Source organism: Ambystoma mexicanum, chromosome 8 (genome assembly GCF_040938575.1).
Source record: "Ambystoma mexicanum isolate Mex_15411 chromosome 8, UKY_AmexF1_1, whole genome shotgun sequence".
Classification (NCBI taxonomy): domain Eukaryota; kingdom Metazoa; phylum Chordata; class Amphibia; order Caudata; family Ambystomatidae; genus Ambystoma; species Ambystoma mexicanum.
In genome coordinates, this window is record NC_090929.1 from 1,328,092,238 (window position 1) to 1,328,101,481 (window position 9,244).

Below are 9,244 nucleotides of genomic sequence, written 5' to 3' on the forward strand. Positions count from 1 at the left end.
ATTTAAAGGTGAAATACCTAAATGAGGGTCGGTTAGCAGTGGGCATTGTTACTCCCTCAACCTCTTATTGTGTTTAGTGGCAAATGTGATGTGCACCATGTGGGCGGACAGCAGTTATCACCCCTTGAAATCCATGTACTGAAGACTTTTTACCCAGTGCTCCACTCCCAGAGCCTTCAGTGGTCGTCACATCTGGAAGCAGCTGGTGAGTTCCCATGTGGTGCACTGCTCTACAGTGTGTGTATGCTCTGCATGGGTATGTATGATTGCAGGTATTCCCTCATGTACACAGCAAGTGTGCTACACTGCTCTACACCAGAATGAAGCCTCTTGCTGATGTTGTGTGTATATGATGCCAGACATCTGGTTATGTGGCCAAGTGTGGGCATGTGCACTATCACTTTTTGATGAGTTGGTGCACTAGTGCACATGCAATGTGAGTCGATGACTACATGTACACATATGGGTATAGAGCACAGATTGCAATGTTTTGGGCATGTTAGGGACCTACATGCTTGTCCAGTCATGACCATTGAGGCAGGCATCAACATGCCACCTTGTTGTGACAGTATTGACTCGGGAGGATGCCCCCTCTAGGGAGGCAACTTACATGGGGGGTGCTCCCATCCAAGCAGTTTAGAGGCAGGGGAATGCAGCAGGGACCCAATAGTCATGTGAGAGTACAAGCATAGTGTGTGCACCACAGGGCCTGTCCAACACATAGTGGTTGTGTGTCCATGAGAGCCATGCCCTTGCACCTCTCAAACCAACTAATTTGACAAATGCTATCTAAGCTGATGACAGCTCCATAGAGTGGCAGACCACCCTTCCAAACACTGGTGGGGTGGGCATGTGTAGCAGTCACCCACTTCTTGCAAGACTAGTGCCTGGGCCCAGACTCCTCCTCCCACCGATCCAGATGGCCCGTTGGCACTTGATTCACCAACAGGACACCCCATCCTTCAGCACTGGGCCATCCACTGACACCTAGGTCACACAGACAGGGCCGAGGGTATGATGCCCATCCAAAGCCCAGTGACCTGGGCTGCGGTCACATGGATGCACACTCATGTCAGACGTGACAGAGTGTGATGTTCAACCGAGTTGCTTGAGTGGGTCATCATTACATGTCCAGGAGTCCCTCTGTCACCCTGAGTGTTGTGGGGCATACACAGTGCACAGTGCTAGTTTCACAATCAACAGCAAACATGTGGAATGTGGTGGAATTTAACCTACATCCCAACAACGTTCAGGGGGCACTAGCCATTTTGATGGAGCTGACCCCACAGTTAGTGTCATGCCACTAGAAGACACTGTCACAGTGCTGGTGCTCCAGGATGGACCTGGGTTTACGATATCCTCATGGGACAGGCTCTTTCTAAATCTGCCTGCCTCTACTCTCTGCCCTCTGCAACTTATTCAGAACAGGACTGTGAGAATTGTCCTTGGCCTCAAGCCCAGGGATCGTATCTCTCCAGGACTGAAATCTCTGCACTGGCTCCCAGTGGCTGCGAGGATTAAGTTCAAAACACTCTGCATCGTTCACAAGGCCTTCTGGGGCCTCAATACCTTCAACTCTCTCTTCCTAAATATCTTCCTTCTCGAGCTCTTCGCTCATCCACCTCCAACTCCCTCAGGGTCAGTCGCTTCTCCAAGCAACGAGTTGGTGGTTGATACCTTTCTTCGGCTGGTGCCTCCCTCTGGAACAACCTCCCTGCCTCCCTTAAACTTGAGGAGAAACATCTCCAGTTCTGGAAGCACCTCAAAACCTTTCTCTTTGCTTCTGCTTTTTCTCCTCCTCTCCTCTGCTGACCGCCTGGCTGTAACCGGACCTGCACTGGCTACCTCCTGGCTGTAACCGGAACTGCACTGGCTACCTGGACACCCTTTGATCTTGGGCCCAAGTCCTTCCCCCACCAGCGTCACACACCTGCACTGCCCATCTGGCAACCCCTGCACTTGGGGACTGTTCTGTATCCCTACAGTCCCCCTACCAGCCGTTGACACCTGATGCCCGCACTTACCCATGCACTTGCCACATGCTGGCCGTTCACTTACTTATTATCATCTTTCCCATGTACAGCACTGTCCCAGCCCCCTTCCCACACACTTGCACAATCTGAATGACACCTGGCCTAATAGGATCTTTGTCCGTCCTCCCTTTGTTCCCCTCCCTTGCCTCGTCGCAACTGAAACACTTGTCTATAAATGTCATATCAAATCATATCATGGGTGTCCAAGGCTTATGGCCCCACATCCATCTGTTGCTTCAGCCAGTTCCTACTGCCAGGTCCAACTGCACATGTGGCTGGAACTGGACCACCAGATGCACTGAGTCACAGCTGGTCCAGCTGGGAGCCACATTTGTTGGCAGCAAAGCTTCAAGGACACCACTAGGTGCCTGCATTTTCAAATGTGGTAGGCATGTTTGCTGTGAGAGTGGATTGCCAAGGCCAGCACTTGAATGACCAGGCAGGGTACGTGCTCGGTGCATCGACTGAGGCAGGGGGTCAGGATCCATCTGGATAACCTGCTGCTGGTCAGGGTGCGGTGTGCAAGGCACCTGGAGGTGGAGAGGCAGCAGGCAAGGGATTTTGCCATTCAGAGGGTCCGGACTGAGGCAGATGAGCAGCTGGCAATGGGGTTGGTAGCCATACTTAAGAAACCTTCTTGATGGCAGAAGAGGCGAGAGAACATTTTGGACACCCTGCAAGCCCTCCAAGACATACAGAGGCCCACCCACACAGAGAGGAAGTTGTAGTTGAGTTGGCCCTGGTGAAAGCCCTGGCAGACATCCCATTGGACTAGCCTGCTGACATTGTACATAGTTTATTAGTGTTAGGTTTGCATTTTGACTTTCAGTTTTTTTCCTTCCCATTTTTTATGTGCACATAGTTTTAATGCAAGTTTTAATGTCATTCATAACACACTTGTTGCAGTCTTTTTGTCCATGTGAACTTTTACTTGTTCCATGTTCTCAGCGCACATGGGTACACTGGCAGTCATACAGCTTGGGGCCTCACTTTGTGTGTCATGTTACTGTGATGTTTGCTGGCTGACACGTGCGCATGCTCCATGTCTATGATCGATTTTGCATCCATGGTTAATGTACATGGGTGAGTTATTTTAGATGTGGGGAGGTGCTGTGCTTATTGATATCATATTTTTGACAGGTTTGTCATGCATATGTGTCACTTGATATTTGTGTGCTTTTAAACATGTGCAGGTTGTTATTTTGGGTACATGGTGTGAATGTGTGTGTCATAGTTGTATGGCATGTTTGTGTTTGTACTCCATTGGTGAATGTCTTCATATGTGTTTGTTGATGTTGTGTGTTTTGTCAGTGCTTTACATGTTGGCATTTTTTTGAGTGACTTGGACATGTGCTCATGCATTTCACATGTCGGCGTGCAGCCTTCAGACGGCTTGAGGTGGCAATAGTTGTTTATTTCTTCTACTTGTGCAAGGTTACTGTATGTTTGTTGTCAGGTTTTGGTGTTGTTGGAGTTAAGTGTTTGTGTGCGTAATGGTGTGCGTACACAGTTGGTTGTGTTAATGTGTGAGAGATGTAATGTCTGTGTTTGTGCTCTCTCATTGTGGACATTGACTCACTTTTTCATGTGTTTGCCACATGTTCCACTCTGTTAACTGGCTTATAATAAACCTTCATTCTAGCACTTTTGGCTTTTCCAATGCTTGCTTGCGCAACACTTCTGAAAGTTGGGGCTACTTCTGTTAGCTAGTTTAACTTGTACTCTAACCATAAGAACCCTTCACTGGACCCCAGACACCCTACCTACATTATTTCCTGTTTCAAAGATTCAGTGGAACCTTTACCTGAACTATTGGGCAAAAGGCCCCAGACAACTTAGGGATGGGCAATTTTAGTTAGGGATCAATCTCTGTGGAGTGCATAATACTTATTTTACCTTTCTTTTGTAGGAGTTTGTGATATGTATTATGCCCTATAATAAGTGAATGTATATATGTATCTATTGTATTCAGTGTTGTGTGATAACTCTACTTACTAGTAGTCATTTATTTTTCTATAGTGTGTTTTGGCCAATGAATTATAACTGTATTGTTATACATCCTGTCTAAGTGTAATTTGTGATTCCCATTATGTGACCTCATTGTGTACCCTTTACAAGCTCACCGCCTCTGAAAAACTTAGCCTAGACCACCTGCTACTGCTGTAATAGCAGGTTACTTACTGGGGGATATGATATAAGTGCTGGGTGGGGGTTTTACTAGCAGGGGGCTTCCTTGGGGTTGTGGTGGTGGTCAGCGATGTGTGAGGAGGGAGGTGTACTAGCATGGGAATGCATTAGGGTTGTGGCTGAGGTCAGGGGTGTTGGGTAGGGGAGTTTACTAGCAGGGAGCTGCCTGGGGTTTCTGCGGAGGTCAGAGTGGTGTAGAGAGGGGTCTATGAGCAGGGCGCTGCCTGGGGGTTGTGGCAGAGGTCAGGAGGTGGTGGGAGTGTCAGGACTTGAGGGGCTGCTGTGACTTAGGGGTGTAGGCCAGCGGTTTAGCTGCCTTGAAACTAGGTGTGATGCCCGCAGTTTTGCTGAGGTGCTGCCTTCAGTTATGGTGGGATGGCACACAGTTTCACTGGGGTGCTGCCTTAAGTTACGCGGGGATGGCACACACATTTGCCAGTGTGCTTTCTTGAGTTACGGCAGACGGCACTCTTTGAGGTACGGGGGACAGCAGTTTTGCTGGGGTGCTGCCTTGAGTTACGGGTTGATGGTCCACAGTTTCGCCGGGGTGCTGCCTTGAGTTACAGGGGGACTGTACACAGTTTCTGTGGGGACAGCATGCCGTTTTGCCGGGTGCTGCCTTGAGTTACGGGTTGACGGTTTCTGCAATTTTTCTATGAATCTGGCCCTTTACCCTTGTTAATGGACATTGCTGCAGTTGAGACCATCAACTTGTGTTTCAGACATTTAAGACATGATGAATTTCACTTCGCTCAGACTCTGAAATGTTAGGAATCTTAATGCAGGCCAGCATTTATTTGAAACCTACGTTAAGTTCCATTATCATATTCCATAAACGTGCATAAGGAATATTCATTTTTATTAATATTCAGCTTTTGTACATTGACTCCTATTCATGTTCACTTCGCTAAAGGTGAGGTTTTGTTTTTCCCAGTATCAAACTGAGCAGAAGTGTGGTATGTCCCCATCTCATATTTCTATTTTGATTGTGATGACACATTTGAAACAAATAGTTTCCATGACATTCCCCTGTCAGGTTCAACTCTACATAAAACAAAAGAGTACCTCACTGTAAAAACTGGTCTGACAATTTCTATGTCAAGTTGTTCTCCTATGTCGGTAACCCAGAATATAGTTTAGAAACATTTCAAGTTATTCCAGACTCAACAGTTACTACTTGATTTAATATTTCACACTCTCAGCATAATTCACAGCAGTCACAAATAGCCCATTAGGGTGGAGGGGGTGAGGCACAACCTCATTTCAGCCGCCACAGTAACACTGTTTTTTACAGGCCCTGGGCCCCAGGCATCACACAATTGTGCTTAAAGTGGCAATAGGGCCATAGATTGGGCACTGGTGGCTTGTAAACAAGTACTTATCATGGCATGCATGAATATTTTGGGTACAGACAGCATGAACATTTACTTCCACAGTCGCATAATGGCATTTATTGAGTATGCATGAACAATCATATGTTTCTACAGTGGCATGCTAGCCTATTTTGGGCACAGTCAGAATTAAGTCATGTTCTTTCAATGCCTTGCGAGTAGTTATTATGTGCAACCAGCAAGAACGTGTGTTTTTAAAGTGGCATGTTGGCATACAATGTGCACAACGAGCAGGACCATGAGTTCTGACAGTGGCAAGCTAGCATATATTTGGTAGAGGCAGCTTGAAGATGACAACAGTACTGGCATTTATTTCACAGAGGCAGCATGAAAACAGGTTTCACAGGGTAACTTTGGTGTCATAAACGTGTGTTTCATGAGGCAATAATGGCAGATCACCGTTTTCCTTTGGATACAACTACGGTGAAAGTGTTTTTCAAAATGTTCTCATACAAAACCATTTGTAAATGGTAGGGCTTATTTACTTGATTTTCTGAAATGTGGACTGCAGACTTCACTATTTTAAACTATTATTCAGAAATGTTCTTGAAAGGGATAAACCACGTGAAAATGACTCATGTTCACAAGCTGCACTGGCTTGACCAAATTCAAGATAAATATATATGTCGCTCTCCCACTTGAAAAATCCACCACTTAGTCTCCATACATTGGCCAAGTAAACTGACTCAGTACCTTTTTTGACCTTTCTAATTCCCCTTGCCTCTTTGAGCATTTGCATATATACATGCTTCTGTAATAGGAAAAGCAAAAGGTTAATTTTTCATTTGCATGTCAACCCCTAAAACCTTCAAATGAGGTAGTACAATGTTAAAAATGATTGCATCAGAATATATCACCTACGCTTTCCATAATAGAGAATGGACTGTGAAAACTACTATTGTCTCCTCCATATACGAAATTCACAAGGTGGCACGACAAGTAATGTTAACGTCCATTGATTCATCAAAGCATTTTCTTTGATACAATTTACAATATGTTTAAAGGTGGACTCCAATTCAATTATATGTTCACTTTATTTTCTCCCTACTTGCATACATTGTACCGTAAATCTGCCCTCTTTTTTATATTATTATTTATGCTTTGGGTTCATCAATGGATAATCATTTTTGATTTGACTGCTTCCATAATCTATGCACAATGCTTTGGGTAAAACACTTCATGAATAAATACAAATAGTGCATTCACCCTTAGGTACTGTCCAGGAATGCAAATAACTCTTCATTCTTTCATGAATAAGGCATATGCCCAAATTGTTCAGTGCACAATCTCACCATCTTCTTGTATATATATATATATATTACATTGACGCGGTAGCGTCCATGTAGTTATGGTTCAGTTGGTGTTTCCATAGGAAGAGCACTTTTTGGGTGGCTTATAACTCCGCTCCCTCTGGACGAATCCTCACCAAACTTTGCATAAAAAAGTATATGGCTCACTCTGAATTTTTTTGCAAAGTTTGGAGAGGTTTGGGCCAGGGGGGGCAAAGTTATAGGGGGGTCCCAAAACTTCAGTTTTTTCCTATAGACATAATGGGAAAAAACTTTGCGCATGGCTACAGCCCGAACCGCTGGATGGATTTACACCAAATTTGCGGCAGGAGCGGCGGCTTGGTCCCGAAAGCGTGCTTTTGCAAATTTGGTGTAAATCCGTCCAGTAGTTTTTTAAAAAATGACCAAAATGTAAGGCACAAAAATTAGTGATATCTGTGTTCGCTTCGCGGACGGACTTCCCTGTTCGCTCCGCGGACAGCACCCCGATTGGCCCATGGGCTTGCGTCATGTCCGCGGACATGCGACGTGTTCGTTGATTGGACAGCGTGGGGCCTGGAGCGCATCAGATTTTCTGTGGCATCCGCCATCTTGTATTCGCCGTCGACCGCGTACAGCGCAGTGAAACTTGGATTAAAAATTGTATTTAGTGGAGTGTGTTGGTGTGCAAGAGTGTTTGGGGAGGGTGGCGGAGTATGAGATAGGTTCAATGTTTTGTTTTTTTATGTGCTATACGCTTTTGTTGTGTTCGATTTGTCCACGGAGAACACGGCTGTTCTGACATTTTGTAAATAAACTAAATGCTGGGGTGTTCAGAGGACGGAGTATGTGTCCTTTTTGTTCGCAAGGAAGGTAAAATTGAGCTAAACACTTGCGGTGTATTTAAATGTTCGTAAATACACAAACTGGGGGTGTCCTGAGGATGCTGTCCGTATTGTAATCTGTCAAGTTGAATGTGTTCTAAGAACACTCGCAGTGTCCCGAAATGCTTGCAATTACACAAAATGGGGGTGTTCTGAGAACGTTGTTTGTATTGTTCGTTGTCAGGTTGAAAGTGTTCTACGAACCCTCCTTTTGTCCGCTGATAGTACAATTTCCTATGGGCCCCACCTGACTTTTTGTCCACTAAAGAAATGATAAATCAGGCTAGTGTGCGCCGACATTATGTGATAATCCTATGACTGGCGCTATTGACCTGGCTGACTTGCTTTTGCGACAATAAATCATATCTCCCGCCCCTAAGCCTGACATTATGAAAGCATTCATATTCCCCGCCTCTCTCCGTGACATTACAGGGTGCGTCATCAAACGCGCCCAGCCGTCTCCACTCCTACGCGACTTTACACAAAACCTGGAAGACAACACACATTATGTCACAACAGAGCGCGCCACAATTCGGAATATGAAACTGTGATTTAAAAGCAAACAGCAAGATTGTACATTTTGTAAAGTACATTTATTTGACATCAAATATTTAGAGAATATTCAGCGATTTGCATTTGTCTTTGTTGTCGATCCGCAAAAGTTCATGTTGAGCCACGCGATGTTCCTTTGCGGTACAGGGGGTGTTAGATCAGCTTAGAACACAGTGCACCACAATTCGGAATATGAAACTGTGGTTTAAAAGTAAACAGCAGGATTGTACATTTGGTAAAGTACATTTATTTCACATGAAATGTTTAGTGAATATTCAGCGATTTGCAATTGTCTCTGCTGTCGATCAGCAAAAGTTTATTTTGAGCCACGCGCTGTTCCTTTGCGGTAGATAGGCTGATGGTTTATGATAAAAGCAGTAAATGGTTGCACTGATAATCGGAAGGTTGCTCCAACAACGAGGCATTAGACCACCATAATGGTTGGTATGTTGCTTCTAGCTGCTAGTACTGCGTAAGGGCATATTGGTTCTTGGCGATTGTCCCATAAAATGGTGAGGGTCATGAAGTTGCTTACATGGAGCTGCACCTGGCAGTTGAAAAATCCAATCTGCTGGAGTCTGAAAATCGTGACATTGGCAAAATGGGGCAACATACCTGTTTTAAAAAACATAAATTATTCTCACCAGCCAATCTTTATTAAAATATTCATATTATTTATTAGGGCGTTAAACTATTTGCTAGCGAAGATAGTGCCACAGAGTATGTTAATAATAAAATAATAATTTTTTCGCATTTATATAGAGCTAAGAACCGTCAGGTATCTCAGCGCTGCTTATTATTACCCACGGTGTGTGGTGCTCATTTATCGACCACGGAAGGATGAAAGGCTGAGTTTGGTCGTGCCGGGATTCGAACCTGCGTTAGTAAGCTGTGCACAGATGTCAAAGCGTGCGCTCTACTCGCTGTGC